Source organism: Heliangelus exortis, chromosome 11 (assembly GCF_036169615.1).
Source record: "Heliangelus exortis chromosome 11, bHelExo1.hap1, whole genome shotgun sequence".
Taxonomy (NCBI): Eukaryota; Metazoa; Chordata; class Aves; order Apodiformes; family Trochilidae; genus Heliangelus; species Heliangelus exortis.
Window position 1 is genome coordinate 8,739,389 of NC_092432.1, and position 9,769 is coordinate 8,749,157.

Here is a 9,769-nt window from a genome sequence, read left to right on the forward strand (position 1 = left end):
ATTATTTGATCAAGTAACTTGCATTTCATTTAATTCCTTCTTTTCAAGGAAAACTCTCTTAAAGTATAAAGCCACATTTCCATGAAGCTTGGTATGTAAATCAGATTTGAGAGAGATTACTTTTCAAAGGTGTTCAGATGGTTTTAAGTAATGAAATGGTGATTCATTGTCTAAAAGAAATGTTTGAACATGGTTGTCCTGAGTCCTAACAGACCTGCAGTTAATTTTTAGCACTGTAAGTATGTCTATTGCTTTTAATTGTTCACTTGGCCCTGCTACTGTAGGAGAAAAACTGATATTTTAACATAGAGTGGGGGGATATAAGGACACCTGTCTTGTTCCATTTCCTTAGAATTTAGATTTGTGCATCTGTGGTGGCCAGTTGGGAGTTTTAAATACCAACAGGGCCCCCAGTGTTAGTCTTGCTGTCTATTCCAGCCAAAATTGGTGGGTTTTGCCTAATCATCACCTCAAGCTTGCTACTTCCCTCCTGTATGTTAAGTAGGTTTTCACACATCACATTTTTTTTTCATATTTTTCACCTTCATAAACAGTGAATTTTCTTCCTTTCCTACATGTGTTCTTCCTGGGACTATAGCCCTGTGGAAACAAAAGCTGATGTCCATGGTATAGGTATTCAAGATAACTTTTGAAAGTGTGAGCCTCTATGTACTGATCTGGGGAATTTTTACTTCATTAGGCAATGGTTTTTGAAACCTACCTTGTACTTTGTGTTGCTGTGAAAACTTCAGCCTACAATGTTTCTTTCCTCATAACCCCTTGTAGGGGTCATAAACCCTTGCTTGCTGTTTATTGTTCATTTTACTTCAACGAACTGGTACTTTTAACCTTTCCCCTATCATGATTTTTATTTAATTACTAATTTCATTCCTGTAGTCTTTGCATTTGCTTTGATTTTCACCAGGATTCCTTCATTCTGTTAATGAGAACCCTGATCTTGAACTCAGCATTGTCATAGGTGTCCCATGGTCTCTTCACATGCAGCCACATTCACAGTATTCAGGCTGAACATGAATTTCCCCTTGTACTGTCTTCTGTTTGTCCAAATTTCTACCTAACGAGTTCTCAGAGTTGCCTTGCTGTTACTTTGACTTCTGCCTTATCTTTGCTTGCTTTGCAAAGTTCATCTACAGATGTTTTGCTGTTTATTAAAATGTTAACGACTAATTAGTGATCCACTGGTATGGATCTTCTTCCCTCTCTCTTAACTCAATTATTTATTTACCAGTTTGTTCCCTTATTTTTTCATTCCCAAATTTTCCTTGTAGCCCGATTTCCATCCAGTAGATAGTAACTGAAATCTAAAATGTTTATAGTTTCTTACATTCCTTTTAGACAAAATAAAACAGAGTAGCAGTGAGCTGCCATTATATTGTAAATGTCTATCAAAGCATCACTGTTTCAGGCATTTCAAAATATTACTGCTGGCCAGCATCAGAATTACTAGCTGAAAAAATTCATTCAGATCATGGAACTACTTATAAGCCAGAGTATTTCAGGTTCCCATTTCCTTAAAGAAAACAAGGTTAGAATGGATATTTTTAAATTATGGAAAAGGGGGATGATGTGAGGTTATGAAAGAAACACTGAATTGGGTTAAAAAGTATTCTATTCCAGCAAACTGCTAACATTCTCTCATTTAAATGTATAATGTAGGCCTTTACAAGAACTTGTTATGCATATTTTAGAGCTACCAAAGTGTCACTGTAAAAACGTCTGTCTGTGTCTGGATAAATTATGCAACGGGTCTTCCAGGGTGTAAATGATCACTAGCATTTTTTTCTTGATGTGGATGCTCTATCCAGTTTTTCTGTGTGACACCATCTTTGTTCACACAGTGCAGCCATGTATGATGCAGCAGCTTTTTTTTCAGGCAGGTAAGGTGAGACACATCTGTTTTTCTACCAGTGGTTGTCTTATAGTTGTACTTTGAAAAAAGCCAGAGGAAAATACTTGTTAGGACTTTAAAGATAGAATTTTCTGAAGAGTTTGATATCCATCCTTTGTAACTGTTACAAATTTAACTTGTATTTGCATGGAGACCCCTTAACCCTTGTTGCTTCTTGTGTTCTTCCCAGTTCTTTCATGTTCTTGTTTTTTTTAAGTGATGATAAACATAGAAGTAGGAAACCAATGCACTTTTTTCCCCCTCTGGTTAGTCATTCAGCAATAAATCTTGATTATTCTTGGAAAATGTTTTCTTCTCTAGGTCCATGAATATAAATTCATTCTATAGTCATGAATATAAATTAATGATCTCATTTATTTCTCTATATGCTACTTTGTGGAATTTATTAGCCATTGTAGGTCTGAAGTTTCTTGTGTTGCAAATGCTGTCGTTTTGTACTCCCAGCCCTGATTAAGGGTGGGGTAGCCCTTTGATGGTGGTCACTCCACTGCTGGGAACGAGGTCAAGCACAGAAACTCCCTGCTTGGTGTTTATTGCTTCTAGAATCCAGCAACAATTCTTTGTTCAGGTGGGTGTCAGTATAAAAGGGGGATTTTGTGTTTCAGCCGTGCAATGTTTGGATCTCATAGCGGGAAGAAGGACGGGCTGGTGCTGACAGCAGGAGAGTGAGCACCACCACTTCTTGGACACTTTGCCTCTGGCAACGTCTGGTTTTGTAAATGGGTTCCTGCGGTGACCAAACTAATTTTGCAGGAAGTGTTAAGAGTGATGTGCCTGCTGCCTGCACAGGAAAAAGAAAAGAGAAGAACACTTAACAATAAAAGAAGAAAAACCAAGGCGATCCTCAGAGGTTCAGCATCTTAATTGTAAATTATTTTCTGGTTGCTGTGAGGGCAGACCTGCTGTGCTCTGGGGTTCCTTATGCTCCGGGGCTGGGGGCAGACAGCGCGTTGCTTTCTGCAGTAAAGCCCTGGGTGCTTGTAGGTCAGCTGGGGAGCGGGACAGTCCTGGGCTGGGCCACCCCATACCCTGGGTTTGTGGGCTGCCCTGGGGGGGCTGCAGCCCCAAGCGCTGCGCTCGCTGCGCTGCTCGGGGGGGGACGCAGCTCCAGTTTGTTCCGTGGGGCAGAGTCCCGAGCATATCTGCTCCCTCGGTGCCACCGGCCAGCGCTGGTAAGTGCCGGCTGATGGCCGCTCTCCACATAACCAGCCCTTGTGTCCAGGTTGGGGGGGAATCCTGGGCAGGCTCCCAGACTCCTGGGCTCGGTGCCCGGAGGCTGCCGGGCATGCTGCAGGGCCGGGCCGGACGGGCCCAGGGAGCGAAGCCGCCAGGTCAGGAGCTGCCGCAGCGGGGATGGGAAGTGGGGCAGGGGTGGGTGAGGGTGTCTGCGGGGCCAACCCCTGTGTCTGTGTTGCAGGAGAAGCCCCTCCGCATCCCGGCTGCTGCTGCTCTGCCGGCCCGGGGCGCGGGCGACGGGTGTCCAGAGTCAGTAGTGACACGATGACAGTGTCCCCGCGGTGCTGGAGGGGGGTGGGCACTGCTGGGGGCAGGGGAGGTGCTTGACCCCCCCCAACCTCCTTTGAGCCTCGGCCTCTGCTGCTCATATCCGGGCTGCCAGCGAGGCTGTGGCTGTCCCGGCTGGAGGAGGAGCGTGGCAGCTCGGGCTAACCCTCATTTTATCTGATCGAAAAACGGAAGGGAAACACGGCGCTGGTTTCCAGTTTGGCTCCAGGACACAGATAGATGGCACGATTTGACTGTGGCTTTAGAGGTGACTGCATGCAATAGGCCCTGAATTTATTTTCTCCTTTAATTCTTCAAGGCTTTTAGAGTTTAAGGGTTTCCTTTGAAGACAAGACATTGATCCAAATTTTTGTTTCTTCTAAATAACGTTTTACACAGCAGTTTAAAAAACAAAGCCAAGAACAGACAACTACTTGTCCATCTACTTAAAGATTTAACATTGCTTACAATTCAGGTCACTCAGCTTCAGCAGTGCCATTAGGTGCATTTAGGGGCACTTTAGATCTGCCCCAAAGCCCTTTCCCTTCGGCTCGGGTTGGCTCCAGTCAGGTGGCAGCAGTGGGTGCGGTTCTCCTCGGCATGGACCTTCCGTCCCTCAACCCATCTGTGGGGGAGAAGAGGGTAATATGGACCTTGATATTCCTGAGGTCCTCCTGGAGCTGCTTCCTCCTTCTTCTCTCCTCTCTTATTCCTCCCAGGGATCTTACACAAGTGGTTTGCTCCCCTTCATGTCAGCCCATCAGTAAACTGGTGAAGAATTCATTGATCTTTTAGGATTCTTATGAATAACCTGCTTGCAATGGCAATTGATCACTCTGAATGAAAGATGTGGTAAAGATGAAAAATGCTGCTTTTGCTGTGACATATTCCTGAGTTACCCACTGCCATTGAGTAGTCCTAGCAGTCATGTTTTTCAGTTTCTAGGTAATACAGGGGTGTGTTTCAGGGATGAATTACAGCCCAAATTGTGCATTTTGGAATGTAGAATTCCAATGTAATATTGGAATGCTTACCTGATATGAGCACAATATGCAAGCAGTCCCCTGGACATAAGTCACAATGACTTCAAGCTGATAGCCTTAATAATGAAATTAAATGAAAAAATAGCTGAAGCATCTCAAGCATGCTGGACTGGGATCCATCTCTAGGAAATAGAAGAACATTCTTTAAAATCTTGTTCTCTTCTTAGAAATGAGAGGGAAGGCTGCAGGCACATTCTGAGGCTCTTAGGACTGTAACCTTCAGTCTTTAGCAGTGTGCTGTTATGTTAAAAAATACCTGTTTTAAATGCTTTTGCCAAGATGCAATTAACTTTTGGATTCTTTGTCCCTTTTCATTGTTAGAGTTTTCTTGTGTGTTTGCAGGTGTACTTGTCCTGTAGTACCAGCCTCCTTATGCTGCATTTAATTGTTTCATTGATCAGTTCTCAGGGTGTAAATTGAAGGGGCTTCAGGTTCAGCCCCAATGAAGGAGAGCTCATTAGGGGCACTGCCTCAGAGCTAATTTGAACTCCAGAGAGTCCTGATTCTCCCATACTGGTACCTTCCTGTCTCAGGGTGAAGCTACTGTGGCCTTCAAGCTGACACAGTTTAGCCCTGGTACACCAGGCTAATGGCTTTTATCAGCAGGCAGAGACCAGAGAGAAACCAAGATAACCTAGAAACTAAAATTAAAATATTTAAACCCAACCTGTATTTATTGGAAACCTGCAGGACCTAATGTGCAAACAGCCCAGTAGGAGGGTAGAAGGTTCCATTCTTATTAATGTATGAAAAAGGCTTTTATAGTGTTTAATAGGAATCACAATTTCTCTTAATGTTTTTCAGAAAATTTACATAGAAGAGTACATAGTCTTTTTGTGACTGAGTTGTGGAGGGTTTTTTGTTTGTTTTTGTGGGTTTTTTTTGTTTTTTATTTAGGAATTTGTGTGATTTGGAGTGAATGTATGAATAGCAAAAATAGTTTTCCTGAGCACTATAGAAAACATTAGTTCACATAAACAGTTGCAGATAATTGTTGCTACTTTATAAAACCTACAAACCTGTACAGGTATCATGCAGTGAGTTTGTCAAAGCACTGTAGCATTGTGCACTGTATCCAGGGCTGCAGCAGAGCATTGGTATATGTAGATATATATCTATGTATATATTAAAGAAACAAACACAACAGGATTTTTTACTGTTTATATTTAATAGGTTTTACTGTATTTGTGATTATTTCAGAACGTAGCTTGAATCCCAACAGTTCTTTGTGGGACAGATTATGAAGGTCTGTTGCATGGTAAGAAAACCCTTCCCAGGACTGTGGGCTCGTACAAACCCTCCATCCTGTTCAGGAGCAGCTCTCTCTTGAGTCACCAGGGAAGGAGATGTTTGCTAAGCCAGCACCTGGGCCAGAAACCAGAAGAAAAGCAGTTGTCCCGTGATGTGCTTCTTAAACTTTCCACATATGCTAATGGATACCTTCGGACCTAGTTTGGCCTGGAATCTCTTTTTGGTTTTATAACTGTGATGAAGAAGACAACCTGCCCAAAATTTGTATCAGTCCTCTAAGGGTGGCCCAGCACAAGGTAAAGCCATTCTTGCTACACAGGTTGCTTCAGCTCCTCAGGAATATGGGAGTGTTGTCTGAAGCTCAGCATCCAAGGCCTCTGCTCAAGAAGCAAATCCTTAAACCAAGGAGGACACTGTTAAAGCCCAAAGTGGAGCAAAGTGGTAGGTATATAAGGAGAAGATGTGGCTTTGGATCTCAAGTCCTTTCTGGTGCTTGCTGAAGGCATGGGACTGGGCTCTGTGTTGCAAGGCTAAAGGGTGCTGGTGAGGGGTGGAAATTACTGGGTGCAGGCCAGAACATGGTGGTCCTGTGTTGTACTGGGAGCTGTTACTCAGCATCAGTGTTGTCTGAACTGAAGCCAGGGCTCAGATCTCTCAGCCCTAAGCAGGAAGTCTGTGATAGGGTGGGCAGGAAGCAGTAGCTGTCTGCAGAAGATCTGATGCTAGATAAAGTCTGGTAGAACGTGCAGAGGGCAGTGGCCACAGAGGGGCCATTATAAGTAGTCTGTGGGAGTCAATACAGGCACTAAAAGCCACATTGTGGGAATGCAGTGCAGGGCTCAGGGGGGCTGCCAGGCCCATGGTGTGCAGCTCTAATGGTGTTCTGCTTCCTTGGGGTGCCAGTACCTGATGTGCTGTACTCTCTGACTCCAAGCTGAGAGTTCCCTATAAAAATACAGCCATGGTATATTAAAATATTGAAAATGTAAAATCGATTATTATTTATTTATTTATTTATTGACTTATTTATAGTATTGACTTATTTTTAAAGTAGAGGAAAAAGAAAAAAAAAAAAAAAGGAACCTTATTTCTTAATCAATGGTAAGGTAGGAGCTAATGGCACATGTCCTCTGCCCAGACTGGGAGGATGTAGCGTGGGCATTGTGAGGCAGGGCAGGCAGGGGTGCGGGCAGCAGGGAGGGCAGCAGTGCGGGTAGGACAGAGCAGGGCAGTGCAGGCAGGGCAGAGCAGTGAGGGCAGAGCGGTGCGGGTATCAGTTCAGGCAGGGCAGGGCAGTGCGGGCAGAGCGGTGCGGGTATCAGTGCGGGCAGGGCAGAGCGGTGCCGGTATCAGTGCGGGCAGGGCAGGGCTGGGCAGGGCAGAGCGGTGCGGGTATTAGTGCGGGCAGGGCAGGGCAGGCAGGGCAGGGCAGAGCGGTGCGGGTATCAGTGCGGGCAGGGCAGAGCGGTGCGGGTATCAGTGCGGGCAGGGCAGGGCAGGGCAGAGCGGTGCGGGTATCAGTGCGGGCAGGGCAGGGCAGGGCAGTGCGGGCAGCGCTGTGCAATGGCGCCGCCTCCTGGCCGGCCGCGGAGCCGCAGGGGCAGGGGGCAGGACGCGGGACGCAGGACGCACCCCGCCGGGCGCTGCTCCCGTTCTCCCGGTGCCCACAGGCGTGGGGAGGTTCGGGCAGGGAGGTTCGGGGGAAGCTCGGGGGTCTGCCTGAGCTGGCGTTGGCCCCGCTGCGAGAGCTCCGCGCCTGCAGAGCCGGCGTTATCCTGTGATGGCTCCGGCTCCCTGGTGCGTGGGAATGGGGTGTTGCCCAGGGGATGCTGACTCCGCTTCTCCTTCCTTTCCCCGAGTAGAAAGAAGGAAACAGGAAACCTTCCGGCGCGGGTGTGTGCCTGGAGAAATCACTCAGAAGGGAGGAACCGTCCTCTGCATTCATTTATGTGCGACATGTGTACCTCTGGTTTGTGCTCCAAAGGAGATTTACTGTGTATCTCTGGGAAGAGGGGTTTGCACTCAGGGAATTACTCATTTGAAGAAGGTTTGGTTTCTGCCGTAGCCCTAAGATGAAACCTTGCCAATCATCAATATCTGTTATTGACAGTTACAGTGGTGTCTGTAAGGCTTTGCATTTAAGGCATGTTGTTGCTGAGACACGAGATGGCCAAACCTGCCTCATACCTGATAGCCCGACACAGAAAATGACCCAGTTTTGTTTGTTTGTTTGTTAGAAAGGTAAATTTAAATTTATAACCAGCAGTTACACTGGAAGAAGGGATTGGTTTGGTTATTTTTGTGAGGAAGCATTACACCAGCCGTGTATGTTTCAGGCAGTGTGTGTTAGTCATGATTTCCAACTCGCAGGCGTGAGGATGTTTGGGAATATTCTTGTGCTGAGGATGCATCCTGTATCTGAGGGCTGTGGAGCAAGCTTTAAACTGGTGCTGCCGCAAAGCAAAGATCATCTGAAAACTTGGAGTTTGGAAAAGAGTGAAAGGAAAAAAATTCTGAGCTTCTGAGCACCAAACTACAGAAAACAATGTGCGCTTCTGCATTTTGCTTTAAAATGAGATGGGAATCTTTAGAAAACCAGGATGATAAGTTCAGTCTTAGTTACTCTGAAATTTTCTTGCTTGGGCCACAGAAAACTCAGTATGGAGCAAAATGGCACTGAAATAAGTCACCTGAAAGTAGTTCTTTCTGAAAAGAGGATTAGATCAGTGTATTTGTATAGATTTTCAGGCTATAGAGGGAAAATTGCTTTGAAGGGTTTAAACGTTGCTGGCACCTTAAAAATGCTGGATTCTTGTTCAGGAAAAGGCCCATGTAAACAGATATAACTTTGACTTTGCTGACTATTTCATAAGGCCTGCACAAAATTTAGCATGAACAAAAGCTACATTCATTTCCACTATTACAATGATAGACTAATCATTTCTGCCTTTTATTTAGATTGCAAGCCCATGAAACCTCTTCCAAAGAGTAAATACTTTACATAAAGATGGATGAGATTTCTAGGGCCCCAGCAGGTGTAACATGAAAATTGAGTTCAGCTTCTACCTTGAATTTTGCATTTATGGAACAATTGAATTCAGATAATATACTCAGGGGAGTTTAAGGAAAAATACTCCTTATTTGCCTTGTCCTGCCTGAAACTTCCACAGGTAGATAAATTCTTCTCAAAAAAATGTGGGCCCATCCTTCTATACTTCGGATAATAATTCTGCTTTCCCATGACCTGCATTCATATATGTCATATTCAGATAAGAAGGAGGCTCAATGCTGAGTAATGCTGCTTATTTTGGAAGGAAAAATGACAAAAGCTATTTGAGACAGGAATAGAAGTGCCAGCATTAAATGATAGATGAACAGCTGGTAGCAAGCATGGCAGCTCTAATGTTTCCCTATATTTATGGAGTATTGAAATGAGGGAGTGTTATCTTGATTTGTTTCTCTAGGCTGGATGCTTATCTTCAGATTCAGCAATACTCTGGGTCCCAGGACAAGCTGTAAGAGTGTGGATGGTTTCTGTTTAGCACACATGAGTGTTGCTTCTACTCCAGAGCTGTTGGAGCGTGGGGCATGGCTGCTTTCAGTCTGTTCCCATATTTTGTCTGTCAGTACTCGTTCCTTATTAACATGACTATAGCCTCTTTGTGCCTTCTGTCAGAAGAAACCTTGCACCAGAATAAATTTGAGAGGTGGCAGATTGGAACAGTTTGGCCAGATGATGGCACACAAATGTCTCTGAGATCAGCAGCACCTGTGGCTTTGCACCTCTTTGGCTGTGGCCCTGGGCAGGAGCAGTGGTTGGCACTGTTGCCTGCCCACTTCTAGCTCATCCTAGCTGGGTGTTGGTCTCTGATGAGGGATTGTGTGTCGACTCTGGGAGAGAGAAGACAGTGGCTGCAGTAAGCAATTTTTATGAGTCCCTGGGAAGCTCAGTTATGATGTATTTTAAAGCATATATATATATATATATATAAAGTGATATCCTGGTTCACAGGAAACAAACCAGTGTATTGTGGTCCTTCCA